Source organism: Heptranchias perlo, chromosome 20, assembly GCF_035084215.1.
Source record: "Heptranchias perlo isolate sHepPer1 chromosome 20, sHepPer1.hap1, whole genome shotgun sequence".
Classification (NCBI taxonomy): Eukaryota; Metazoa; Chordata; class Chondrichthyes; order Hexanchiformes; family Hexanchidae; genus Heptranchias; species Heptranchias perlo.
Genome location: NC_090344.1, coordinates 16,555,760 through 16,582,747, shown reverse-complemented (window position 1 = coordinate 16,582,747; position 26,988 = coordinate 16,555,760). Strand labels below are relative to the sequence as shown.

Genomic DNA, 26,988 nt, shown 5'->3' with positions numbered 1-26,988 from the left:
AAGGAAAATGTCTCAACGTGGTGTGCAGATTGAAGCTGAATGTGAATGTATCCCTTTTCAGGCGATCTCATAGGTGCAGAAAGAAAATCCTCCTTAATCGGCCGGGAATCAATCCCCGTCTCCTCGGGTGGCAGGTGAGAATTCTACCAGTGAAACAGCAACGTCCGGACGGTAGCGGCTGCATGTGTCCAGTTGGAAACCTGTCTGAAAGAACATATAGTCTCACAGATCTCCTGTGAGTACCCTGTGCATTCTGATTTAAAGCCGTGCATCAAAGGCGCTCGCAGCTGCGGTAGTCGAGTGGTTCAGACGTTAGATCTGAAACCCAACGGGGTATTCCGGCAGAAGTTGGAATCGTGCTATCGGCGCTATTGTGTAAAGTTTTGTTCAATGCTCAAATAAATATGATCTGGAGATAACGGGCTGCAATTCCTTCCCTCAGAGAGATACTCCACCGCGGCAGATCCTTTTAACTGGGAGCCCATTGGTCTCTTGCAAAATATCAAGATATGTGAAGGGAACTTCACAATGTTCCACAACTGTCCAAAACTGGGCACCGCACTTTATAAAGGATGTGAAGGCGTCAGAGAGGGTGCAGAAACATTTACTGGAATGGTTCCAGGGATGAGGTCTTCAGTTACGTGGGTAGACTGGAGAAGCTGGAGTTGTTCCCTTAGAGCAGAGAAGGTTGAGAGGAGATTTAATCGAAGTGTTCAAAATCATGACGTGTTCAGATAAAGTTAATAAAGAGAAACTGCTCCCGTTGGCGGAAGGGTCGAGAACCAGAGGACGCAGATTTACGGTGGTTGACAAAAGAACCAAAGGCGATATGAGGAAAAACTTCTTAAACTAGCGAGTAGATATAATGTGGAATGCATCGCCTGAAAGGGTGGTGGAAGCAGAATTAATCGTGGTTTCTAAAAGGAATTGGATAAGTATTTGAAGGGAAAATATTTGCAGGTATACGTGGAAAGAACGGGGGAATGGGACGATCTTGATTGCACTTAAAGAGAGCCGGCACAGGCTCGATGGGCCGAATGGCCTCCATCTGTGCAGTGACGCTTCTATGATTCCCAATCTCCATCTTAAATTCTGCTAACTTGATGTTCGGTTTTTTCTATACTTTTATCTCTCTATCTCTCTCTGTCTTTGTCTCTCTGTGTTTCCCCCTGATGGACTTCTCAGGCAGCCTTGAACGGCCATAGCTGATCGAACCTGCGCCACCAGCAGAGAAGGGTAAAGATAGAAAGACTGAGACGGTCGGAAAAGTAAAAATCTAACCCAGATGATGAATTCGCAGCTAATGTCTACACATTAATGTCTCTTCGTCCTCACAGTGAAAACATCAGTAATTTTATTCCACTATAAAAAGAAAGAAAGTCTTGTATTTATAAAGCGCGTTTCACGACCTCAAGACGTCCCAAAGTGCTTTACAACCAATGAAGTATTTTTGAAGTGCAGTCACTGTTATACTTGTGATGGAGTGGATAATCTGCGGATGCCGAGGGAGAGAACAATGTAACTTTAGAGCAATTAATTCTGAAAAGTCTCACTTGGCATTACAAGTCGCACATTGAAAACGAATGTGGTAAAGAGAGGCTAATATTGTTGATATGAAATAGTTAGTGGACAACTTTACATTGCTGCACATCGGAATAGAAAAAGTGATTGGATGGATAGTCTGATGGCCGATCGGCGAAGGGTGGCACCGAATTCTGCACTGGTTGAAATCTTTTGGTAGCAGTAGCTGGTCTGTTTTATCGCAGCTGCGATGGCCGAGTGGTTAAGGCGTTGGACTCGAAATCCAATGGGGTTTTCCTGCGTAGGTTCGAATCCTGCTCGTAGCGCTATTTCTTAAAGATTTGTTTAATGTTCAAATAAATATGAACTGGAGTGAACGGACCGTGTTTGCTCCCTCAGAGAGATGCTCCAGCGCGGCAAACGTTTTTAATTCGGAGCCAATGGTCACTTGCAAAGTTGCACGGCACGTGAAAGAATCACTCCCAAGCTCCATCTTAAATTCTGTTCGTTCGCAGAGCTTGATAATTATACTATTTATTTCGAAACTTTAATCTCTCCCTGTCTCTGCCTCTGTCTCTTGACTCTCTGAGTTTTCCCCTGATGGACTTCTCAGGTTTTCTTGAACGGCCAAGGATGGTCGAACCTGCAACACCAGAAGAGAAGGGTAAAGATGGAAAGACTGAGACGGAGGGAGAAGCAAAGGTGCAACCCAGCTGATGAATTCGTAGCGATTGTCCACACATTTATGTCTCTTCGACCTCACAGTGAAAAAATCAGCAATTTGAGTACAGTGCACTTACAGCAGAGTGTTTAAATGCGGATGTCGAGACATACACCAATCGATCCGTTGCCATGGTGATGACCGAATCTAAACACTGGACCACAAGGAAACGCTGAAAATTCTTTGGTGCGAACAAGCAGACCAACGCGGCCTTTCCCACTTGCCTCTTTGTAATTCAGGTCATTTTCGTGCCAGACAAGCTGTTCCCACAAAATTGCATCTTCTGTTCAAACTACTACTGCGACAGAAGGTGATGTTCAGGCAATGACAGCACCAAGTGCAACTAGGCAAGTACATGAAATGGAAAGTGAGGTAAAATATTACCACAAGCTGCTGAATGACATGTTTCCATTTCCAAAATTCACGATACGAATGCAGCTCCTGGCAAAACTGCAAGGCCACGCAGGTCCATCATGAATCATTTGAAGCAACTGGCAGTTTAAAGTGGCATCTCCTCCTGCTTCTGTCGGGGGTGAAGGAGAGACACCGTCGGTACAAGCGTACAGTTTGATTTTGTACAGAACTGTACAGAGAAGGAGCACATATACTGGGGCTGTGAGATATTCTATATTATTCATATTTAACCACAAGAATATCCGCAGTCAGAAGCTGAAAAGAAGGGAGAGATAAGAGGCCTGAGAATAAACACAGAGTTGAATGAATCACGAAAGAGTGAAAGAAAAGTAAATCTTACCAGTTCCGCTGTGTTCCGTGCGCAATCCTGGGAGCTCCCCGATGGACGAATGGTTCGAATTCAATGCTCCCACCGCCGCATGAGTTCGATTCCAAGTCAGGGAATTAACTTAAGCAAGAATTATGAAATTATTAAATTAATTACATGAAACTAATTAAACCCTATTGGTCGATGAATGACTGTTTTATTCACCATTAATCAAACGATAACTTTCTATTTCAGACTGAAGAAGATGTTGACGTGGTTACCGAGAAACAGTCAAAACTTTAATAAGATTTTTATGCTTTGCAGGTGATCAAATTGCATCATTTTACAGATTGTATCTTAAGGTTATGATTAAAAGCTCAGTGCAGCTGTTGTTAAATTTAAAATGAATAGGCAATTGTCGCCGTTTATCACAGGAGCGCCCGAACCGGTTCTACGATCAAGGTGAAAGCAACACAACGAGGAACATCTGATACAAGACGAAAGGCCTCGAGCGATGACAAAAATCCCCACAGCTTTGCTTTTCCAACATAAAGGGTGTGACATTTATTCTCTGAACATAGAAACAGTCTGGTCTTGCTCACTGCAGAAATCTCCATGTCACAGCGAACCAGCTCTCCTGCAGCTAGTGCGGCCTCCCTTCTGGCCTTTCGGGGGCTTGTCTGCCAAGGAGAATTGTGATGTTCTTGCTTCCAAAACATACATTGAAACCCTGGAACTTTGAGGCGAAGAATCCTGAGGAAAAATCAAATAAGAGCTCGAACCTAAACATCAAACTTTCGTGGTAACCGACAGCACCTACGAGACAGGCGAAGAGGTCACCTGATAAACCAATAATTAATTGGGCTAAACTTTGAGTTTGCAGCGACCAATATAACAACTGTCTACAGTCAGTCCAAAATGAATGGTTGAAGCTTGTAGGAGTGAAAATCCAAACAGCCGGTCTTCACTCTTAAAGTAGCAACTCTGAAGAAAAACATGCCGGAGAAATACTCGCTTTCAGTGCGGTGACACTGGGCCAGAGTAAAGCTCAGTTAATATGATTGGTGAGTGGCTGGAGGGTGGATTTAGAACTCCTGATCGATTGCACTGTGCATTTTCCAGATCTGCTTGGAGCACCAATCCCTTCAATTCATCACTTACAGGGACAATTCGATTCTCGGTTTCTTTTGGCTGACGCTTGGTGAAATTTTACAAATTGGAAGCGATCAGTGTCAAAGCTAAACACGTCACCGACATGCTCGCAGATACAAAGCGGCCACACTCTGCTTCAGCAAGATGAAAGCCGGGAGCGATTTCACGGTCAAATATAATCGCTAACAAAACTTATTCAAAGAAAGTGCAGGTCGTTGAGTTGCTTTTAAATCCTGATTGTTTGCATTGAACTTCTTCCCAATGCGTTTGAGAGCCACGTGGGGCGATTTGGGGATTTCATTTCCTTTTATGCAAAAGTTTCAAATGAAGTTCAAGGCCTGAAGTCCTGGGACCACTGTTGTTCGCAATTTATCGGTGCTGGGACCAGTGTTGATCACTATTTATCGATGCTGGGACCACTGTTGTTCACAATTTATCGGTGCTGGGGCCACTGTTGTTCACAATTTATCGGTGCTGGGGCCACTGTTGTTCACAATTTATCGGTGCTGGGGCCACTGCTGTTCACAATTTATCGGTGCTGGTACCACTGTTGTTCACAATTTATCGGTGCTGGGACGATTGTTGTTGACAATTTAGCAATGGGCGCTGTGGCTCAGTTGGTTAAAGCATCTATCTCGTAAATAGGAGGTCCTGGATTCAACTCCCCGCAGTGCCTTATGTAATCTATTATTTCCCAAAGGTAGGGGAGTCCCAAACGAGGGGGCATTGATTGAAGGTGAGAGGGGTGAGATACAAAAGGGTCCAGAGGGGCAAATTTTTTCAATCAAAGGGTGGTGAGTGTCTGGAACGAGCTGCTCGAGGCGGGTACAATTTTGTCTTTTAAAAAGCATTTGGACAGTTACATGGGTAAGATGGGTATAGAGGGATATGGGCCAAATGCAGGCAACTGGGACTAGCTTAGTGGTATAAACTGGGCGACATGGACATGTTGGGCCGAAGGGCCTATTTCCATGTTGTAAACTTCTATGACTCTATGACTCTAATTTATCTGTGCCGGGACGATTGTTGTTGACAATTTATCTGTGTTGGGACAACTGTTGTTCACAATTTATAGGTGATGGGACCACTGTTGTTCACAATTTACATTAATGATTTGGTCACAGGAATCGGAAATGCAATTTCAAAATTGACAGACAGCATATAATTGGGAGCTATAGTTAACACAAAGGAAAAATGCGAAAAATACCGGAAGACATCACGCAAAATGGGCGTGTAAATGCAAATTAGTTTCAATATTTATTGTGTATTCCCTTGCCTTGTTTGCCCTCCCTAAATGCATTACCTCATTCTCCAGATTGAATTACATTTGCCACTATTCTATCCACCTGTCCAGTCCACTGATCACTTACTGCAGTCCACAGCTTCCCTCCTCCCCATCAACCACACGACCAATTTTTGTATCTTCTGCAAATTTGTCAATAATACCCCGTATATTTATATCCAAATCAATGAAATGTGCTACGAAAAGCAGCGACCGAGTACGGAGCCCTGTGGAACCCCACTCGAGACAGCCTTGCAGTCACAAAAACACCCGACGACCATTACCCTTTGCTTCCTGCCACTCAGTCAATTTTGGATCAACTTGCCAATTTCCCTTGGGTCCAATGGGCTTTTATATTTTTGACCAATCTGCCATGTAGGACTTTGTCAAAAGCCTCGCGAAAATCTGTGTCGACAACAAAAAACGCACTGCACTCATCGACCTTCCTTGATACCTCCTCAAAAAATTCAATTCAAACGACCTTCCCTGAACAAATCCACGCTGACTGTCCTTCATTAGTCCGTGCCTTTCTATAAGAAGATTAATACTTTCCCCCAGAATTGAGCTCAATACCGAGGTTAGGCTGACTGGCCTGCAATAATTCGATCTGTCCCTTTCTCCCTTTTTAAACAACGGTACAACTTCAGCAGTCCTCCAATCCTCCGGCATCACACCTGTAACCAGGGAGGATTGGAAAATGATGGTCAGAGCCTCCACTATTTCCTTCCTTGCTTCTGTTAACAGCCTGTGATATATTTCATCCGGGCCTGGCGATTCAGGTGGAGTGATTTGGGGACTTCCTTTCCCTCTTTGCAAAAGTTTCCAACGCAGGTCAAGATCACAAGTCCAGGTCCAAATTAGGACGACTTCCGGGTTTGAATCTCAAATCGTGAAGGACACCACGACCCCAACGAACCCAGAAACAAGAAGGTGCCTTTAAATTAACATGTTACAGACACATTCTGTGAGAGGTCTGTCTGAGCAACGAAAGGGCGTTTTTGAACAGTCATTCTGGTATCCGTTTCCTCCTGAACAAATACCACATTGTTATTTTGCCGCTCAATTCCACAAATTAGGTAAATTAACAAGCTACACAAAGCACTGCTGGAAGTTGAACCCAGGATCTTCTGTTTACTGAACAGACGCTTTAACCAACTAAGCTACAGCGCCAATTGATGACACTGTGTCTCCACCTCCTCTCATTAATATCTATCAGCGACACTTCACTGTTGGGGGTTCAGGCCGTTTTATCTCTGTCCATTTCGCTTGTCCGTTTCCCTGTGCATTCCGACACTGACTGGATTTCTCGCTGTGTTTATCATTGTGTATCCATCAGTGCGTTGATACACGGATGATTATGTGTGATTGTATTTGTTACATTAAATAAATTAGGGCTTCAGACAATTCTCGCTCTGACATTGGAGAACTATTGAGCCGAACTTTACAGCGAAGTGTTGTTTATTGTGGTGCTGAAACGAAAAAATCATAAGAGGAGCAAAAAGGGAAAAGGAGAAAAACTTGTGAGGGAAAATGAGGACAACTCTCAAGGTTTTTATAAGTATATTAAGAGAAAGAAGGGAGGTTTAGTGTAATGTGCGCCGCTTAAAGACAGATGGAGGTGATATTGTAATTGAAAATCAGGAAATGGCAGAGTTGCTAAATTTTTAATTTGCATCGGTCGTCACAGTAATGGATGAGGCTAACATATCAGAGACACGAGGAAAACTGTTAATAAATCAATTGGATTCAGTATAAGTAAAATGATGGCGATGGAGAAAATAATTAGGCTAAAGATACACAAATCTCAAGGACCTGATGGTCACCATCCCATGTGATTAAAAGGAACAGGTAAGGAAATTTAGTCATGATCGACCAAAACTCTCTTGATTTATTGTAAACAATTTTACAACACCAAGTTATAGTCCAGCAATTTTATTTTAAATTCACAAGCTTTCGGAGAATTCCTCCTTCGTCAGGTGAACGATGTGAAAATCATTCACCTCGTTCACCTGACGAAGGAGGAAGCCTCCGAAAGCTTGTGAATTTAAAATAAAATTGCTGGACTATAACTTGGTGTTGTAAAATTGTTTACAATTGTCAACCCCAGTCGATCACCGGCATCTCCACATCATCTCTTGATTTAGGAATTGTTATTTAACGAAGTGCATCTTGATTGGAAGCTTCAGTTTGAGAAACATCTCCAAGTGATAATTGAGAGATGGAAAATGAAGCTGTTTGGCAGGAGCGCTGATGCTGTCGGTTGTTCGCTGCTCTCGTGTTGTACAATTGTTAAGCGTGCGTTACTTATTTATAGCAGTATGGGCTCCTGAAATGACCAGGTTGTGAGTTCGAGCGTCTTCTAAAACAATCAAAACTTTTACTCCGAACATTTTGACTGGAGTTCAAGGTACAACTGGTATGTTCCATAACGCATCTACTTCTTCATGTCCCCATGTGGGCTCTTGAGTTCCTCTGGCAATAGCAGGTGCCAGTTTACTTGTTCAAAGGGAGAGAGGGGGCTTTTCGCGGCAGCTGATATGGCAAAGGGGCCGGTACGAGATCATTAAATCTAAAGAACCAAACAAACAATTCTTCTTTTCGTTAAGCCGATATTCATCGGTTGGAAGTTTCGTGTGCGGTAAATTTGGAAGGGAAATATTCTGCCTGGTGTCACTGTGTAACGGGAGAAATTATTCAGCTCACAGATGTTAATACGTTGAAAAGTCGAGAGGCCTTTTCCAACTCCCGTGTGGGAGAAGTTCAGCTTTTGAGCCGCTGGGCAAAGTGTTATTTTAATTGGTGCTAACGAATGACAAGACATTTGGCACAAACAAGAAGAATTGTAAACTCACGAGTTCACTGTCCATGTTTCTTACATCATGTTTAACAGAAACAAGGATTCTCCTCAACACGTCACTGAGAATTTTATCAAACGGACCTCACCCTTGCTCGACGGCTGCAGGGATAATTCAGAGATCTCCCATGAATATGTACGATGGGAGCTTATGTAGTATCGAGCCTGGGTAGCTCAGTCGGTAGAGTATCAGACTTTTAAAGTGGGCAGTGAGCTGAAGGTCCAGCGTTTAACTCCCTGTCCAGGCTCCAAATTTCGGAACAGCTGGCAAGCTGTGACTTTGTAGGGGGACCTGCGATGTGTTGTCAAAGCTTCGATAGTATCTTGTTTCCCAGGGATGGGCAGTAATGCGCTGTCTGAGGCGGTTCCCGATCAGGAATTCAACTTTACTGTATTAGTTCACTGTATTAATTTCGCAAAACTCATTCAACTCTGTAAAAAAGACGAATATTTGTTCAAATCGCCATTGATCAACCAGTAACTTTCTGTTTCCGGCTGAAAGAAATGCGAACTTTTTTATGCGCTCATTCACCAGGCCGAATTTTGGGAGTTCAGAGGGGAAGTGAAAAAGGAAATGAGAGGCAAAGAGAAATATGACTATAGACTGACAGCCAACATAAAAGGGAACCCAAAAGACTTGGACAGGCATGTAAACAGGAAACGGGTAGTCAGAGGAGGGGTGAGGCCGATTCGGCACAATAAAGGAGATCTACTCATGGAGGCAGAGGGGATGGCCTCGGTACCAAATGAGTACTTTGCATCTATCTTTACCAAGAAGATGCTGCCAGAGTCTCAGCAAAGGAAGTTATCGTTGAGATACTGGATGGTCTAAAAATTGATAAGGAAGAAGCACTTGAACGGCTGGCTGTACATAAAGTCGATAAGCCACCCGGTCCGGATGGGATGCATGCTCGGTTGCTGAGGGAAGTAAGGGTGGAAATTGCTGAGGTACTGGCCATAATCTACCAACATCCTTAGATATGTGGGTGGTGCCAGAGGACTGGAAAATTGCAAAGGTTACACCCTTGTCCAAAAAAGGGTGTACGGATAAACCCAGCAATTATAGGCCAGTCAGTTCAACCTCAGTGGTGGGGAAACGTTTAGAAACGATAACCCGGGACAGAATTAACAGCCACTTGGACGAGAGTGGATTGATTAGGGAAAGGCAGCCCGGATTTGTTAACGGCAAATCGTGGTTAACTGACCTGTTTGAGTTTTTTGATGAGGTAACAGAGAGGATAGATGAGGGCAATTTAGTTGATGTAGTGTATAAGGACTTTCAAAAGGTGTTTGCTAAAGTGCCGCATGGTGGGCTTCTCATCAAGATTGCGGCCCATGGAATAAACGGGGCAGAAACAACATAAATGCAGAATTGACGAACAGCAGGAAACAGATTACTGGTGAACTGTTGTTTTTCGAACTGGCGAGAGGTGTACAGTGGAGTTCCCCAGGGATCAGTGCTGGGACCACTGCTTTACTTGATACATATTAATAACTTGGACTTGAGTGCACAGAGCACAATTTCAAAATTTGCAGATGAAACAAAACTTGGAAGAGTAGTATACAATGATAAGGATAGTGATAGACTTCAAAGGATATAGACAGGCTGGTGGCATGGGCGGAGACGGGGAAGATGAAATTTATCGCAAAAAAAATGCGAAGTGATACATTTCGGTCGGAAAAACGAGGAGAGGCAAAATAAACTCCAGGGCACAAATGTAAAAGCGGTAGAAGAACAAAGAGGGGTTTATGTGTACAAATCGTTGAATGTGGCAGGGCAGGTTGAGAAAGCGGTTAAAAAGCATACGGCATCTTGGGCTTTCGAAATAGATGTATAGAGTACAAAAGTACAAAAGTATAGAAGTCAGGATGAAGCTTTATAACACACTGGTTCGAACACAACTGAAATTTTGTGTGGGGTTCGGGACACCGCACTTCAGGAAAGATGTGAAGGCATTCGAGGGGGTGCAGAAAAAAATACTATCATAATTCCAGGGATAAGGGACTTTACTTACGTGGATAGACCGGAGAATCTGAGGTTGTTCTCCTTGGAACAGAAACGGTTTTGTAGAGATTTGATAGAGGTATTCAAAGTCATGAAGGATCTCGGCATGGAAGATGGAGAGAAACTGTTCCCATTGGCGGAAGGGTCAAGGACCAGAGGACATCGATTTAAAGTGATTGGCAAAATAACCAAAGATGACATGAGGAAAAGCCTTTTGACACAGCGAGAGGTTCGGATCTCGAATGCACTGCCCGAGGGTGTGATGGAGGCAGATTCAATCATGGCCTTCAAAGGGGAGTTGGATGAGTACTTGAAAGGAAACAAAATGCAGGGCTTCGGGGAAAGGCAGGGGAGTGGTTCTAGCTGGATTGCTCTTGCAGAGATCTCGCACGGACTCGATGGCGCGAATGGCCTCTTTCCGTGCTGTAAGCTTTCTATGATTCAATTCTATGTGTAGGTTGCAATGCAAAGGGAACAGAGCGTGCCAGAAATCGATACGACTCTGAGTATCCTCACAAGCAATGTATTTTAAGAGCAACTAATTCTGAAACGTCTTACTTGATAACTCAAGTCGTGCACTTGAAAGCAATTTGGTAAAGGGAGAATAATATTGGTGAATGGAAATATTTGGTGTACAACTTGATATTGCTGTCCACCCGAACAGAAAACGAGATCGGATGGACAGAAGTGGTCTGAAAGGATGGGCGATCGGCTGTGAGACGCAACCAACTTTTACACTGGCTGCACAGCTAAAGTAACAGCGGCTCGTTGGTCGAGGGGTATGATTCTCGCTTCGGGAGTTTCATTGAGTAATATGCGAGAGGTCCCGGGTTGAAGTCCCGGACAAGCCCGCATGTGTTTCTCCTTTTAGTGAAAAGTCACCAATTGTCTTCTCACATCTTTTCAGTTTTGCTGTTGGGAGAACTGAATTATATCCAGAGGATGTTTGAGCTCCAGTGGACTGAATGCCGAAGTTTCGTCGACCCAATACACATGAAGCAAATAAAATGTCTCAAGAAGATGAGGAGATTGAAACTGAATTTGGATTTTTCCCAATTCAGGCGGATATTAGATGACGGGATAGAAAGCCACATATCCAAGTTTGCCGATGACACCAAGATGGGCAGCATTGTAAGCAGTGCAGATGAAAGCATAAAATTACAGACAGGCATTAATATAATAAATGAATGTGCAAAATTTTGGCAAATCGATATGAATTTCGTCAAGTGTGAGGTCATCCACTTTGGACCTAAAAGGATAAATCAGCGTACTTTCTAAATGGTGAAAAGCTCGAAACAGTGGAGGTCCAAAAAGACTTAGGGGTCCATGAACATACATCATTAAAATGTCATGGACAGGTACAAAAAATAATCAAAAAGGTTAGTGGAATGTTGGTCTTTATATCCAGAGGACTAGAATACAAGGGGATAGGCATTATGATACAGTTATACAAAGCTCTGGTTGGACCACACCTGGAGTATTGCCTTCGGTTCTGGGCAACGCACATTAGGAAGGATATATTGGCTATGAAGGGAGTGCAGCGTCGATTTACTAGAATGTTGCCTGGACTCCACAGTTTAAATTACGCGGAGAGATTACATAAACTCGGGTTTGCCTCGAATTGAGTAGATTAAGTGCTGATTTGATCGAACATTTCAAAATATTAAGGGGAACTGATGGGGTAAATAGAAAAAAAAACATTTCCGCCCGTTAGCGTGTCCAGGACTCGGAAAAGCAGCCTAAACATTAGGGTCAGGACTTTCAGGAGTGAAGTTGGGAAACACCTCTGCAAGCAAAGGGAGGCAGAAGTTTGGAACTCTCTTCCGCAAACGGCAGTTGATGCGAGCTCAATTGTTAATTTTAAAACTGAAATTGATAGATTTTTGTTAACCAAAGGCATTCAGGGACATGGGGCTAAGGCGATAATATGCAGTTAGGTTACATATCAACCAAGATCTCATTGAATTGCGCATAATGCTCGAGGGGCGAAATAGTATACTTTTGCTCTTCAGCTCCTCATTGTTACAGAATGATCCTGCATTGTATCGGGAATCGAACCAAGGTCCCCAGCGGAACAAGTAAGAATTCGACCCCAAGCACCATCATTGCCCGCGTTTGTAACAGCAGCATGTGTCCATTTGGAATCCGATCTGAATGAATATGCCGTTTACAGCTGCGGTGGCCGAGTGTTTAAAGCGTTGGACTCAAAATTCAATTGATGTTTTCCTGCCCAGGTTTGAATTCTGCTCGCAGAGCTACTGTTCAAAGATCCCTTCAGTGCTGAAATAGATTAATTGGAGTTAATTGACCGCATTTATCTCTCTCCCAGAATGAGAGATTCTCCAGCGAGGCCGATGCTTTTAACTTGTGTCCAATCTTCTCTTGCAAGATTTCAAGACCCAAGAAGGAATCTCTCCCAATCTGTAACATAAATTCTGCTAGTTTGCAAAACCTGACATTTATACTCTTTATTTTCTTTGCATGCATCTCTCCATCTCTCCCTGTCTCTGTCTCTTGTCTCTCTGTATTGTCCACAATGGACTTCTCAGGCTTCCTTGAACGGCGATGGCTGATCTAACCTGCAACAATAGCAGAGAAGGGTAAAGAAAAAAAAGACTGAGGAAGTCGGAAAAGGAAAGGTGCAACCCAGCTGATAAATTCGGAGCTAATGTTTCCACATCCGTGGCTCTTCGTTCTCATGGTGAATGAAAGCAGCAATTTGAGTAAAGTGTACTTATGGTGGAGTGTAAACTATGACGATGCCGAGACAGACGACAATGTCGTTTCAGAGTAATTCATTCTGTAAAGTGTTACTTGATAATACAAGTCGGACATTCAAAACAAATTTGATAAAGAGAGACTAATATTGTTGATCTGAAATAATTAGTTTAGAACCTGATATTGCTCTACATCGTATATCGTACAAGAAAGCGAGTTTGGATGGCCATGGTGTTCTGAAATGATGGCGGATCGGCTGCGTGGCAGCGAAATTTTACAGTGGCTGCACGGCTCTGTTGCCAGTTGGACTTTGGATCTGATTCTCGCTCAGGGAGTTTCACTGGTTCAAATCCCGGTATGAGCCCCCTTGCGTCCCCATTTTTCGTCAAAAACCACCAATTGGCTTCTCACATCTTTGAAGCAAGTGCAGAAGGTAGGTTTGACTTATCTCCAGCAGAGCATGTTTGAACACCAGAGGAGAGAATGCAGAGGGTTTGTCCACGAAAGACACGTGGACGAAATGAAGATAATCTTTCAAGAGGTTGTGCAGATTGAAGCCGGCACATGAATTTATCCCAATTCAGGCGATCTCATGGGTGCAGATACAAAAGGTAAAGGAAGCTGCATTGGCCTGGAACCAAACCCCTGGTTTCCCTTCGGCAGGCGAGGATTCCACACTGAACCACCAATCCACACACGGCTGCAGGCTGCACGTGCAGCGTTGGATACAAGTCTGGAACATGCAGTCTGGCAGAGTTCCTGTGATAAGCCTGCGTAGTCTCCAACCGCGTGCTACCTGTGGGTGACCAAACGAGTGGGTCAAGTATGGCCTTGAAATTCACTGAGATTCGAAATCACATCACACCGCAACTGTAATATGGTCAAATAAATAAGAGCTGTAGTTACCAGGCAGTGTTTACTTTTTCAGAAATAATGTAAGAATCCAGCCCTATGTACACGTCTAAGATTTCACGGCATGCGACGAATTTCCTTTAAGCTGCCACCTAAATTCTGCTCAATCACAGAATTGGAGATTTATACTATTTTTCTTTGCATGTATCTATCTATCTCTGTCTGCGTTTCTTCACTTTCGCTGTTGATCCCTAATGTACTTATCAGGCTTCCTTCAACAGCCAGGTCTGCAAACCCGGGATGGGAAAAGGCTGTCGGTTCTTCGTCCAATTGTTGGATTTCGACGGGATGAGATTTGCTATTTTCCGTCTCCGTTTTCGGAAAAAATAAACCCAGATGGGATTCCCCATCCTCGGGTCCCGTCACCTCCGGGTAATGGGAATGAACCCGATCTAGCACTCGATTTAATATCTGTATTCTCATTGTTTAACAATAAAATTATGGGGATATATTTATTTTGAGGACACATTTTAGAAATTAACATATAACAGACTTATTCGAAAATTAGAAGCACGTGGGATTAAAGGGTCGGTGGAAACGTGGGCAAGTAATTGGCTAAAGGATGGGAGGCCGAGATTAGTGGTGAACGGATGTCTTTCTGACTGGAGAGAAATATGCAGTGGGATCCCCCAGGGGTCGGTATTAGGATTATTGTTTTTCTTGTTATATATAAATGACTTGGATGTGGCAATAGGGAGTACAATTTCGAAGTTTGCGGATGATACAAAACTTGGTAACGTCGTAAATAGTGAGGAAGATAGCAGCAGACTTCAGGAGGACAAAGGCAGACTGGTGAAATGGGCAGTCACGTGACAGATTTAACGCCGATCAGTGTGAAGTGATGCACTTTTGGAAGAAGAACATGGAGAGGCAGTATAATCTAAATGGAACAATTTATTGGGAGTTCTAAGAGCAGAGGGATCTGGGGGAGCATATTCAGAAAACAGGGCAAGTTGATAAGGTGGTTAAGAAAGCGTATGGGATACTTGGCTTTGCAAATGGGGGCATTGAATACATTCAAAAGGGAAATCATACTAATCCTTACAAATCATAGGTTAGCCCTCAGCTGAAGTATATTGTACAGATCTGGGCACCACACTTTAGGATGAAAAGGCATTGAAGAGGATTCAGAGCAGGTTGACCTGGATGACACCAGTGATGAGGGACTTCAGTTTTGTGGAGAGATTGGAGAAGCTGGGATTGTTCTCCTTACAGCAGAGATGGTTAACGGGAGACCTAATAGAGGTATTCAAAATAATGAGGGGTTTTGAAAGAGCAAGTAGGGAGAAACTGTTTCCTCTGGTCAGTGGGTCGGTAACCGGAGATCACAGATTTAAAATAATTGGCAAAAGAACAAGAGGGGAATTGAGGAGATTTTTTTTCACACAGAGGGTTGTTAAGATCAGGAACGCACTTCCTGAAAGGATGGTGGAAGCAGATTCCATAGGATCATTCAAAAGGCAATTGGACATAATTGAAGAGGACTAATTTGCAGTGTTATGGGGAAAAATCTGGGGTTTGGGTCTAATTTGGACAGATCTTCGAAAAAGCTGAAACTGGTACGACGGCCGAATGGCCTCCTTCTGTGCTGTAAATTCTCTGATTCTATGATAACCTTCTGAATCATTGCAATTGATGCTATTCGTTGTTGAGGAACCAAGAAAATTATAACCATGATATTCGGCTTCTCCATTCCCTTATGACTATCGCAGATTATAATGTCCAGGCGGGGGTGGGACTGAATGGGGGATAGAGTGCGGAGATTGGAATGGAAGCCCAGCAGAATGAACTTGGTCTCATCAGTTTTTGTTATTTTTCCGACCAGTTGCCCGAAGCAGGCGGTGAACCTTCGTGTCGAGAGAGGATGGTCATTTCAGTTCAGAAGGAAAAAGGTCTCAAGAAAATCGGGTAAAACGCACACAGAATGTTCCGGGACTTACAGCACACCCCTTTTAAACAGACACAGATATGGAATAATCCGGGACTAACAGTACGTCCCTTTTTAACGGACACAGACACGGAATGATCCGGTCATAAATCTTCATTGTGGTTCATAAGTTTCTCTTACGTTGACCATAAGATTTACTCTTTTTACAATGACACCAATGTGCAATCTGATACTTCGCGACCGTACAATCTCAACACCTTCCTGGAAGGAACTGTTGCTGATTTCAGCAAACAATGCAAAACCCACGGTCTGCCGTTTCGAGAAGGATGGGACTTCGACCAGATCTTCAGGGTGGACTGAATGAGAGAAACAAAACTTAAACAAAATAACGACGAGGATGGGACTCGAACCCACGCGTGCAGAGCACAATGGATTAGCAGTCCATCGCCTTAACCTCTCGGCCACCTCGTCGCATTATGAAATAAGCGAAAGCTCCTTTATTCAAAATGAAAATACTGGCTATGTTGCCAACCTGAAGTGGAAACTGCAAATGTGTTTATCCTCAGCAGGTCAGGCAGAATCTTTCGACAGAGAAAAAGAGTTAACGTTTCAGGTCGATGGCTATCATTTGAGTATTCCAACTCACTCAACTTGAGCATTGTAGATGGTTGAACGGCTTTAGGGAATTAGAAGGTGAGTGACTTGGCTCAGAATATCCAGCCTCTGACCTGCTCTTGCAACCACAGTTTGTATGTGGCTGGTCCAGTTATGTTTCCGGTTAATGGTGACCACTAGTTTGTTGATGGTGGGGGATTCGGCGATGTTAATACCGAATCCCCACAGAAGAGATTTACTGTAATGATTCCAGGGATGAGGGGCATAGGTTTTGTGGACAGATTGGAGAAGCTGGGGTTGTTCTGCTTGGAACAGAGACGGTTCCGAGGAGATTTGATAGAGGTATTCAAAATCATGAAGGATCCAGACAGAGGAAATAGAGAGAAACTGTTCCAATTGGCGGAAGGTTCAAGGAACAGTAAACATCGATTTAAGATGTTTGGCAAAAGAACGAAAGGTGACATGAGGAAAAACTTTTCCACACAGCGAGTGTTTAGGATCTGGAATACACCGCCCGAGGGGGTGGTGGAGGCAGATTCAATCATGGTGTTCAATAAAGAACTGGATAAGTATTTGAAACGAAAGAAAATACAGGTCTACAGGGAAAGGGTGGGGGAGTGGGTCTGTCTGGATTGCACTTGCAGAGAGCCGGCACGGACTCGATGTGCCGAATGGCCTCTTTTCGTGCTGTGACCTTTCTATGATACAATTCTATTTGTCGGAGGCGATGCAAAGCGACCGTAGCGTGACGTAAATCGACCTGCTTATGTACATTCCCTGATAATAAATCCTAGTGTGATGCAAAGAAGAAATTCATAATTATGGGACATATCTTTTATATTATACTGACTATAAGAGGGACTCGGTTCACCAGGGCGCCATTGTGCACATTGATTGATACTTCACCGAGATCACCCCGTCGAAGAAACAGTTGGGTGACAATCCAGACTTTGCTGAATTGTGCACACAGGTTCAAACCAGCAATGCGGAAAAGCACTTCTTATTAAAGAAGGGTTTTTGGTGAGGCGGCCAAAATGAAAAACTCTACAAATTCTGGCAGCAGTGAGATACGAACCGATATAATTCAGAGATGGAAGCCAGCATCTCAGACAGCGAAGTTACTCACGCACATGGCAAATCCTTCAGTTCTGATGATTCAGGTCATCGAGCTGAAACGTTCCCTCTGGTTCTTTCTCCACAGGTGCGGCCTGACCTGCTCAGCGTTTTCAGCATTTTCTGTTTTCATTTTCGTGATTTCACAATAGCTGTTTTCCTGAAAACACCCAATTTGACCCAAGGACGCAGCTCGCACTTCACTTTCCTCACGCGCTTAAAGTCTGCCGTTTCCGAACTAAATCTCCTCCGCGCCGGACATTCAAAGGACCTTTCGCTCACGGCCAATCTCCTGTAATCGACACTTTTTCACCATTGCCGCTCTTTGCATTTCTCCTCATTCCTTTTCAATCGGACATTTCCACAGACCTATTAAGATCAAGCGGAACATTTCCGACTTTCCTTCACCGCCCAGATTGCTGAAGTGCACCTTTCAGCCGTCATTCGCAGCTATGTGGCGCCTTCCGTCTCTCCCGCACATCAACTGCTCGGGGAAAAGCGCCAACGACCATGGAAACAAAACCCAGTTCTTCAGTTAACATCCCCCGTGTCACAAGATACCCCATGGAAATTTCACGGAAAATTATGCGCTGTCCTTCCGAATGCCAGCACTGCTTTCTTTGAGCTTGTCTCTGGAGCAGATCGAAATGTATCGACTGGTTTCAAGGCACAAATGAACATTGATGCGAACGGGACATGTGCCCCCGAGAAACAGCGGTCGATGGAGAGCAAACTTAAAGGCGTAAGAATGTGAAAGTGAATGTTAGAGTAGGCAAGGCCGCAGGAAAGTCTCAATGAAATAGACCATGATCGTAGAAGGAAGGAAAAGCTGGAAGAAGCGGCAGGTCTGAATTGTGGATCATCCAGCAGAGACACATGGAGAACAAAAACAGGATAAAGACACAGGTGCTGGGGCAGAAAGAAAAAGCACGAAATAATAGGAATGAAAAGAGAGTGAAAGAAAGAATGGGAGAGAGGGAGGTGAAAGAAAGAAAGAGAGAAAGAAAGATAGAAGGGAGAGAGAAAATCAAGCGTGCAATACTCACCCCGCAAACGGGCGCTGCTCCCAATCGGCTACACTTGGCCCCACAGACCCTCATCCCATTCACACCATCCTTCAATACACTGTCAATGTTGTGCAGTGAAACAGAGAGTTTAAAGGTATAAAGTCACACACACCATCCTACAATACACTGCCAATGTTGTGCAGTGAAACAGAGAGTTTAAAGGCATAAAGACACTCACACCGTCCGAAAATACATTGTCAATGCTGTGCAGTGAAACAGAGAGTTTAAAGGTATAAAGACACACACACCATCCTAAAATACACTTTCAATACCTGTGCAGAGAGACAGAGAGTTTAAAGATACAGAGATACTTACATACTATCCTACAGTACACATTAAACATCCGTGCAGTGAGTCAGAGAGTTTACAGGTACAGAGACACTCACCGCGTCCCACAATACACTTTAAATCATGTGGTGAGTCAGAGCGTTTCAGGATATAGAGAAATTCACCTTCTTTTTTCAAAAGTGGCACATCCCAGAAGCAAGAGAGAGCGTGGGTCAGTCTCCCTCTCCTGATAGAGCTGAGGCTTGTCAGTCAAGAGTCCCATCCTCCCTGTATTGGCCGTGGAGGAAGTGCAGAGTAGATTTAATAGAATACCTTCAGCCTGACCGAGCTTAGGCTGACTGGCCTGTAATGACTTGATCTATCCTTTTCTCCCTGTTTATAAAACAGTACAACGTTAGCAGTCCTCCAATCCTTCGGCATATCACATGTAACCAGGGAGGATTGGAAAATGATGGTCAGAGCCTCCGTTATTTCCTTCCTTGCTTCTGTTAACAGCCTGGGATATATTTCATTGGGGTCTGGAGATTCAGGTGGAGTGATCTGGTGACTTCATTTTCCTCTTTGCAAATTAGGACTACTTCCGGGTTTGAACCTCAAATTGTGAATTATACCCTGACCTCAACGAGCCCAGAAACAAGAAAGTGTCTTTAAGTTAACCCGTTGCTGACACATTCTATGAGAGGTCTGACTGTACAATGAAAGGGCGTTTTGGAAGAGTCAATCTGATATCAGTTTCCTGCTCAAACCTGAACAAATACCAATTCCAAAGTGCCATTTTGTCGCTTGATTCCACAAATCAGGTAAAAATAATTAGTTACGCAAGGCACTGCTGGGAGTTGAACCCAGGCTCTTCTGTTTACAAAACAGATGCTTTAACCAACTAAGCCACAGCGCCCATTCATGATAGCTAAGTCCCACCTCCTCTCACTAATATCTATCAGCGATACGTCACTGTTTGGGGTTCAGACCGTTTCATCTTTGTCTGTTCAGCTTGTCCGTTCACCTGTTCATCCCGATGCTGCCTGCATATCTCGTTGTGTTCATCTTTGTGTGTCCATCAATGCGTTGATATACGGATGATTATGTGTACTTATGTTTGTTACATTAAGTAAATTACCGGTTTGGACAATTCTCTCTCTGAAAGTGAAGAAATATTGAGACGAACTTTACAGCAAAGTATTGTTTATTTTGGTGCTGAAAATTAAAAACCGGAAGAGGCCCAAACAGGGAAAAGGAGAAAAACCTGTTAGGGAAAATGAGGACAACAGTCAAGATTTTTACCAGTATATTAAGTGAAAGAATGGAGGCTTAGAGTAATGTGGGCCGCTTAAAGACAGATGGAGGTGATATTGTAATTGAAAATCATGAAATGTAGAGTTGCTAAATATTTACTTTGCTTCGTTCTTCACAGAAATAAATGAGGCTGACATATCAGAGATATGTGGAAAACTGTAAATAAATCAAGGGGATTCAGTATAAGTAAAATAATGGCAATGGAGAAAATAATTCGATTAAAGATAGACAAATCTCCAGGATCTGATGGTGACCATCCCAGGGGACTGAGAGGACTAGGTGAGGAAATTGTACATGCTTTAGTCATGATCGTTCAAACTCTCTTGGTTCAGGAATTGTTCCTTTGATGGAAACAATTTCAATGTCACTCCATTATTTGGGATGGGTAGCAGAGATGATGCTGGAAATTATAGACCCATTCGTCTGACATCCTTTGTGGGGAAGTTGCCAGTATCCGTTATTAGGGAAAGAAAGATTGAGCACTTGGATAAACATGAATTGATCAGAGAGAGCCAGCATGGATATTTTGTAAGTCAAGTCTAACAAAACTAGTTGAACTTTATGAAGATGTAACTAACGTGGTAGATAATGGAGTGTCCATGGTTGTTAAATGATATTGACTTCCAGAGGTATTCGATAAGGTACCATATAAGAGACTCTTAACGACAATGACAGTGCGTAGAATTTATGGCAACTTAATGAAATGGGTAGGGAGTTGGTTAGAAGGTGGGAGACAGAGACCCGGCATAGAAATGACGTAGACCAAGGAATAGAGAGCCGTATATCCACGTGTGTCGCTGACACCAAGATAGGTGTCACAGTGAGTCATGTAGATGGAAGCATAAAGTTGCCAAGGGAAATTGATAAATTAAGTGAGTTGGCAAAACTGTGGCAGATGGAGCTTACATAGAATTACATAGAATGTACATCACGGAAACAGGCAATTCGGCCCAGCTAGACAATGCCGGTGTTTATGCTGCAAACAAGCCTCCGCCATCCCCATTTAATCTAGCCCGATGAGCAAACCATTATATTCCTTTCTCCTCCATTTCTTTTTCTAGCTTCGCTGTAAACGAATCCATGCTATTCGGCTAAACTACTCCTTGTGGGAGCGAATTGCACATTCTAACTTCTCTCTGGGTAAATGTGTTCCTCTTGAATGCAATGTTGAATTAAATAGTGACTACCTTATATTCATTGCCTCAATGATTTGGAGTCCCCACCTCCACAAATGCAAACACCTTATCTACGTCCAACCTATCAAACCCTTGGATAATCTTAAAGTCCGATATCAGGTCACCCCTCAGCCTTCTCTTTTCTATGCAGAAGAGCCCCAGTCTGTTCAAACTTTCAATATGGAAAAGTGTGAGTTCATCTACTTTGGACTGAAGCAAGATAGATCAGAGTATTTTCTAAATGGTGAGAAGCTCGGAACTGTGGAGGAGCAGAGAGATTTAGGGGTCCAAGTACAGAAATCGCTCAATCCAGTGGAATGGTAGAAAAATTGATTTAAATGTCTCATGGGATGTTGGCCTTTATCTCAAGGAAGCTGGTATTCAAAGGGGGGAAGTATGTTACAGATAGAAATCCCTGCTGAGACCCCATTTAAAGTACTGCATTCAGCTCTGGGCACCACACATCAGGAAGGAAATATTGGCCTTGGAGTGGTGCAGCGCAGAATGACCAGAATGATACCGGGGCTAAAATGGTTAAATTATGAGGACAGGTTATGCGGACGTCGGTCCTCATTTTTCTCTCAAGGATCCGGCCCCATCCGTTTACTGTTGACGGGAGCGCGTCTGATACTAAGTCAGTCAGAATCGGATGCAAATCACATCACGGGCACAGCGGGTCTGGGACTGGCGACTGGTTTTACATTGAGTCTTTTTTATGGGATAGGCTGTACATTGTTTGTATAATAATAATAAGTTTGATACAATGAAGGTTTTTTCCGTTATTTCCCATTTCCACTCTCACCAGTTTTATACAGTAACAGGTAACAATCTTTAAGGGATGTGATGTACAGTGTTGGTGGAATCAGTGTAATTTAACTTGATATATTGTAAAATCTCTTGTCTATCCCAAGCTCTTAACTCAGGTTTAGACCCTCACCTAGTTTAAAATCAGCCACTCACTGATATAAATAAATCAGTAACAACCCCGAAACCTCAGCGGGTATATTTGTTCCGATACTAAGTGACGGTCCCAATTTCCACTGAAATTCTCGATGAGCAAATACCAGAGGCTGTTTTGGGTTTGACAAACTGAAACAGATTGTTTTAAAAGCCGGAAAGAGGGAAAAACTCGTGGTTGATATTTAGTGTTATACATTAACTCTTTCTGTTTCCGATTTACAATTTCTCTTTGTGTGTGACTGACAGGAGCGGCTATAACGGAGCCCAGTGACTGGGTAACGAGCTGCGCTGAATCATTGTCCTGTGTTACAGACCGGCTCGTTAGACCTGTTCATTTCGTCTCATCTCATTGTCAGCAAACAGGACATTACTGAAGTTAAGGCTGGTGAATAACAGCTCGAAATATCAATCCTCTCTACCATTGGGGACAGAGTCTTCCGAAAAACAGGGATTTTCACTCGTGCAAATTTCATCCACATTTTCTGCTCTTCATTTCTCTGATCTGTTTGATGCGGCTTTGCCTACAATTCACGACTTACATGAAAACCTCAATTTTACAGTCGATTTTCGGGTCAAGAGTTATGGTGAGATTTCAAATAATTGAAATCCACCCTTATTAACGCCAATATCGTCACCTACACGTTTGACAAATGCAAAGCGGCTTCACTCACGGTTTTGTGCACAACTCATTCAAAGATACTTTCGGTAATTGGAGGGTCTTTGAAGTGATGACACGAACATAACAGTTCGCGCTGCCGTTTTCCGCAAGACGCTTCAGATTCATGTGGAATGATTTCGGTCTGGCGGTTAAATCCGTTCCCTCTTCACAAATCCCTCTTTGAACCTGTATCCTTTAGTATTTTTGAGAACCGATACCAAATCGGTTTGCCCTGTACTGTACATTACTTTTTTAAAAATATTACAGATAAGCAGAGCACTTGAGCTGTCACAGCTGTGACTTTGACTTATCTCCCTCTCCTCCAGATCTCCCCGGTAACTGCCACTAACCACAATCTTCTGTCACACTTCTCCATCAGAAAGTTCCGAGCCTCGGTTTTCAAATGAAATAAAGCCCATCTCTTCAATCAACGACATCCCAGGGAGAGATTCTCAGTTTCATTTCACACTTTATCCAAATCCTCTTTAAAGCAACATCAAAAGTTGTCCTTTAGTTAATAATAAGATCAATAAAAGTTCTTATCTTCTGGGGTTTTGTTTCAGATTCCAGGCCTTTTAAAGTTCACTGCGGATATTTATCGAAGCGCATCTTGATTGGAGGCTTCTTGGAGAAATCGGAAAAAGATCACAACGCGATAATTCAGAGACGGAAAATGAAGCTGTTTGACGGGAGCACTGATAGAACCGATTGTGCGCTGCTCTTGTGGCGCAAGCGCTCAGCGTGCGGTACTTTTATGAACTCCAGAAATGCCCAGGTTGTGAGTTTGAGCCTCATCTGGAACAATCGAACATTTTGAGTTCAAGGTGCAACTGGTAAGTTCCATAACGTATCTACTTCTTAGTTTTCCCATGTGAGCACTTGGGTTCCTCTGGCCTACCGTCTTGCAATAGTAGGTGTGAATTTATTTGTTTATAGGGGGAGAGGGAGCGATTAGCGACAGCTGATATGGCAAAGGGGCCGGTACGAGATCTTTCAATCTAAAGAACTAAACATACAATTCTTCTTTTCGTTTAGCGGATATTCATCAGTTGGAAGTTTCGTGTGGGGAAAATCTGGATGGGAAATATTCTCCCTGGTGTCACTGTGTCACGGGTGAAATTATTCATCTTACAGATGTTAATACGCTGAAAGGTCGAGAGGCCTTTTCCAGCTCCCGTGTGGGGCAAGTTTAGCTTTTGAGCCGCTATGTAAAGTGTTATTTTAATTGCTGCTAACGAATGACAAGACATTGTTAAATAATAGCTGCATCATTAAATAAATTTAAAACAGAAATAGACAGTTTCCTAGAAGTAAAGGGAATTCGGGGTTACGGGGAGCCGGCAGGAAATTGGACATAAATTTAGATTTGAGGTTCGGATCAGATCAGCCATGATCTTATTGAATGGCGGAGCAGGCTCGAGGGGCCGATTGGCCCACTCCTGCTCCTATTTCTTATGTTCTTATGTTCTTATTTGGCACAAACACGAAGAATTGTAAACTCACGAGTTCACTGTCCATGTTTCTTACATCATGTTCAACAGAAACAAGGATTCTCCTCAACACGCTGCTGACAATTTTATAACAGGCACCCTCACCCAATTTCGACGTCTACGATGGATAATTCAGAGTCCTACAATGAATATGTACGATAGGAACTTAACAAATTGCGAGCCTGCGTAGCTCAGTCGGTGGAGCAACAGACTTTTAAAACGGGTAGTGATCTGAGGATCCAGTGTTCTGGTTGTAAATTTTGAAACAGCTGGCAAGTTCTGTCTTCGCAGCGGAGCAGCAACTACGGGACAGACGATGCCTGTGATGTGTTGTCAAAGCTTCGGTGTTATCTTGTTTCCCAGGGATGGGCAGTAATGCGTTGTCTGAAGCGGCAATTGCAGCTTCCTGCCAGTGATCGGACAGACGGCCTGAATGTTGTTGCTCTCGTGGCCTCACTCAATGCGGGAGCTGGGGAACATCAAAAAACTGATCTGTTTGTTGCCGCGGCTGCAATGCTGTTTATAACTGTATTTATAAACAGAGGCAGCGCTGCAGGATCCTTTAATGACCTCTCACAAATCAACTGAAAACAATCGCAATGTGCAGCTTTGAGAGGGGCTTCCTGCACAGTCGGGGCATGAAACGTGAATGAGGGCGAGACACGTATATGTGTAGTGTTTGAATGTGTATTGAACTTTACAGAGAATGGAAAATATATCAGTTCTGTGAGGTGTGGTATTTTGTTCACATTTAACCACAGACTGAATTCTTGCTTTTTTTCAGACGTATTGATTTTTCGTGGGGAACTTTTTCAAAATGTTTCTGCCCGGTTTCGAACCGGGGACTTTTCGCGTGTTAGGCGAACGTGATAACCACTACACTACAGAAACTCTGCTGTACATTTCGCTATAGGAAACCCTCAGAAGATAGCTGCCGACTGCAAATGCTCTCAGTGTGGGAGACGGGTCCCTGTCCCGTTCAGGGAATTAAATTCTACAAAATAGTTTACTGTATTAATTTCGCAATACTCATTAAACTCTGAAAGAAGAAGAATAGTTGTTCAAATCGCCATTAGTCAACTAATGACTTTCTGTTTCAAGCTGACGGAAATCCTAACTTTTAAAAAATTTATTCACCAGGCAGAATACAGAAAGTTCAGAGGGGAACTGAAAGTGGAAATAAGAGGGGCAAAGAGAGGGTATGAGAATAGACTGGCGGCCAAGATAAAAGGCAATCCAAAAGTCTGCCACAGGCATTGTAAACATTAAACGGGTCAGAAGAACCCGACTTTCATTCGGGACCACAAAGGAGATCGATTCATGGAGGCAGCCCAAAAATGCATCTGCTGGGTTTCGAACCAGAGACTTTTTGCGTTTTAAGCGAACGTGATAACCACGACACTACAGAAACTCGGCTGCGCATATTTTTATAGGAAACCCTCAGAAGATAGCTGCCGTCTGCAAATGCTCTCAGTGTGGGAGACGGGTCCCTTTCCCGTTCAGGGAATGAACGACGACGAAATAGTTCATTGTATTAATTTCGCAATTCTCATTAAACTCTGAAAAAAGACGAATAGTTGTTCAAATCGCCAATAATCAACTCATAACTTTCTGTTTCAGGCTGACGGAAATCCTAACTTTTTTTTTATTCATTCACCAGGCAGAATATCGAAAGTTCAGAGGGGAACTGAAAAGGGAAATAAGAGGGGCAAAGAGAGGGTGTGAGAATAGACTGGCGGCCAACATAAAAGGCAATCCAAAAGTCTTCCACAGGCATGTAAACATTAAACGGGTCGTGAGAACCCGACTCTGATTCGGGACCATGAAGGAGATCGACTCATGGAGGCAGACGGGGTGGCCCAAAAATGTTTCTGTACGGTTTTCAACCGGGGATCTTTCGCGTGTGTTGCAAACGTGATAACCACTACACGACAGAAACGCTGCTACATACGTTGTTTTAGGAAACCCTCAGAAGATAGCTGCCGTCTGCAAATGCTCTCAGTGTGGGAGACGGGTCCCTGTCCCGTTCAGGGAATTAACTTCTACAAAATAGTTTACTGTATTAATTTCGCAACACTCATTAAACTCTGAAAAAAGACGAATAATTCTTCAAATTGCCATTAATCAACTAATAACTTTCTGTTTCTGGCTGACGGACATCCTAACTTTTTAAAAATTCAATCACCAGGCAGAATACAGAAAGTTCAGAGGGGAACTGAAAGTGGAAATAAGAGGGACAAAGAGAGGGTATGAGAATCGACTGGCGGCCAACATAAAAGGCAGACAAAATGTCTTCCACAGGCATGTAAATATTAAACGGGGAGTAAGAACCCGACTCTGATTTGGGAGCATCAGGGAAATCGATTCATGGAGGCAGAGGGGGTGGCCCAAAATACTGTGGACCAAACTCTGGAAAGTGGGTTGAGGCTCGATACCTCTTTTTTGACGGCTCAGACACGAAGGGCCGAATAGCCTCCTTCTGTGGGGTAACTTTCTATGATTCCATGATATGATTGCCGTCTGTCTCGGAATGGTGTTAATATACAATCTCCTCT

At 43.3% G+C, this 26,988-nt stretch overlaps 5 non-coding genes across 5 annotated transcripts; 1 reads left to right on the top strand and 4 right to left on the bottom strand.

Annotated features, from left to right (window-relative positions):
- Positions 1 to 1,765: 1,765 nt before the first annotated feature.
- trnas-cga (transfer RNA serine (anticodon CGA)) lies at positions 1,766 to 1,847 on the top strand. The gene has a single exon. It is a non-coding gene; the product is annotated as a tRNA-Ser (tRNA).
- A 4,646-nt stretch (positions 1,848 to 6,493) lies between these two features.
- Positions 6,494 to 6,567, bottom strand: trnat-agu (transfer RNA threonine (anticodon AGU)). The gene has a single exon. It is a non-coding gene; the product is annotated as a tRNA-Thr (tRNA).
- Positions 6,568 to 16,163: 9,596 nt separating this feature from the next.
- On the bottom strand, positions 16,164 to 16,245 carry trnas-gcu (transfer RNA serine (anticodon GCU)). The gene has a single exon. It is a non-coding gene; the product is annotated as a tRNA-Ser (tRNA).
- A 3,433-nt stretch (positions 16,246 to 19,678) lies between these two features.
- trnat-ugu (transfer RNA threonine (anticodon UGU)) lies at positions 19,679 to 19,752 on the bottom strand. The gene has a single exon. It is a non-coding gene; the product is annotated as a tRNA-Thr (tRNA).
- A 5,499-nt stretch (positions 19,753 to 25,251) lies between these two features.
- trnav-aac (transfer RNA valine (anticodon AAC)) lies at positions 25,252 to 25,324 on the bottom strand. The gene has a single exon. It is a non-coding gene; the product is annotated as a tRNA-Val (tRNA).
- Between the last annotated feature and the right edge of the window lie 1,664 nt (positions 25,325 to 26,988).